Genomic DNA, 1694 nt, shown 5'->3' on the forward strand with positions numbered 1-1694 from the left:
GCCGGGCCGGGCCGGGCCGGGCTGCCCCGCAATGCGGAGCCGCCCCCCGCCGGCATCGCCCCTGCACGCCTCTCCGTGAAGCCAGGGGAGAGCAGCCGCGACCCCCCTCGGCTCCCCCCACCCCCGCGAGAGCTGCCCTCTGAAGGTCAAAACAGGCTCCGGAAAGAGACTGGAAGTCGGGGGAGGGGGCATTCAGAGGCTTTGCTTTATGACAGCCGACACGGCCAGACCTGGCTTTCGAGCTGTCAGGGCTGAAAGACAAAAGCAGAAAAGTGGGATCCTGCAGCAGGAAGTCCGCTGCAGTTTCCCCTTTCACCAGCGCACGCACAAAGCATCTGCAGTGTAACAGGGACACACATATCTATCCGTGTGTGTGTGTGTTTATATAAATATTTAGAAAAGGTCCCCTCGAATCTAAAACCTTTTTTCATTCACTTTTCTGATTCTTGGCTCTTTCTCCTCCCCTTCCTTGCTCTCATTTCTAACATAATGCTTGCTGCGTTGCTTGCAATTTCTCTCCATGAAACTTTCGGTGGCACCCTGTCATTTTTGAGGGGTACCTTGTGGTGTCTAGCTAGCCTCTTAACTAGTTAATTGCAGGGAGAATTCATTGTTGTTGCTATAAGAAACAAATCTCTGGTGCCTAAAAAGCAGTGCTGGTGGGGTTAGATTTCACCTCTGCATTCCTTCCTCCAGTAGGTAATGAAAATATGTCTGCTTACTTTGGGAGGCAGCAAAATTCAAGAGGGAGAACCATATGCACAAATTACCTTCTTGTCTTTAACCTTGCATAGAAAATGATACTTATACTGCTGCCTTATCTCTTCACTGTGTGCAGTTTGAAAAGTCTGAGGGACAGGGTTAAACTTTGCAAACCACATGGAACATTGTCTCGCAATTGGCTCATTAATATGGTGTTGTCATAGGACTGCAGCACTGCAGTCACTGGAGAAAGGAAATCAGAACTGTTCAAGGTATCTGCTGAATTGCATTTGCAAACACAGTCTGTTACGGTCTGTTAGTTCAGTTTAAAGTGTTCGGAGATGTATCTGACAAACAGAGAAGGTTTTAGTGTAACTGAAGCAATCAAGGATTCTGAATGCATCCGATTAATTCTGTTCAGAGTTTCTCCATAGGTGGAAAACAGATCATTGGACTAAGCAGGTAGTCAGGACAAAAATACTGGTTAAATTAGTACTGCATTTTACTTACTTTCAGAGGGGGAAAAAAGCTGTGTTATAATTCCCTTGGCTGATATTCTCTTCCTTTGATTACATTCTGTAGGGGAAAAACAAAAACGGAAGTCGTTCATTGTACACGAAGATAACTTATTGTTACAGAAAACATAGGGTTAACAGAGGTGCCTGGGACTTTTTATTATTCTTTTCCGGCTCTGAAAATAAGATGATTTGCTGAAAGGCAATGGAAAGAAGAGCCATATTTAGCTTTGCTATAAAATTCTTTTGCATTAACTACCTTGATGCACAGATCATTCAAAACCCAAAAGCCAAACGCTGTGTATAAACTGAGTGCTAATAAAGTTTGATTTATTTACTGAATAAAATTAAGGCCCTGTAAACTCATATAGAATGCAGTCAGCTTCATAGTATATTTTATCTTTTAAAAAAATCAAAATAGGGATGGCAGAAGGAGGTGCATAGACACATACACACACATCCTTAAGAAATCATTTT

Source organism: Gavialis gangeticus, unplaced genomic scaffold (assembly GCF_001723915.1).
Source record: "Gavialis gangeticus isolate Ggan-Ray unplaced genomic scaffold, GavGan_comp1, whole genome shotgun sequence".
Lineage (NCBI taxonomy): Eukaryota > Metazoa > Chordata > Crocodylia > Gavialidae > Gavialis > Gavialis gangeticus.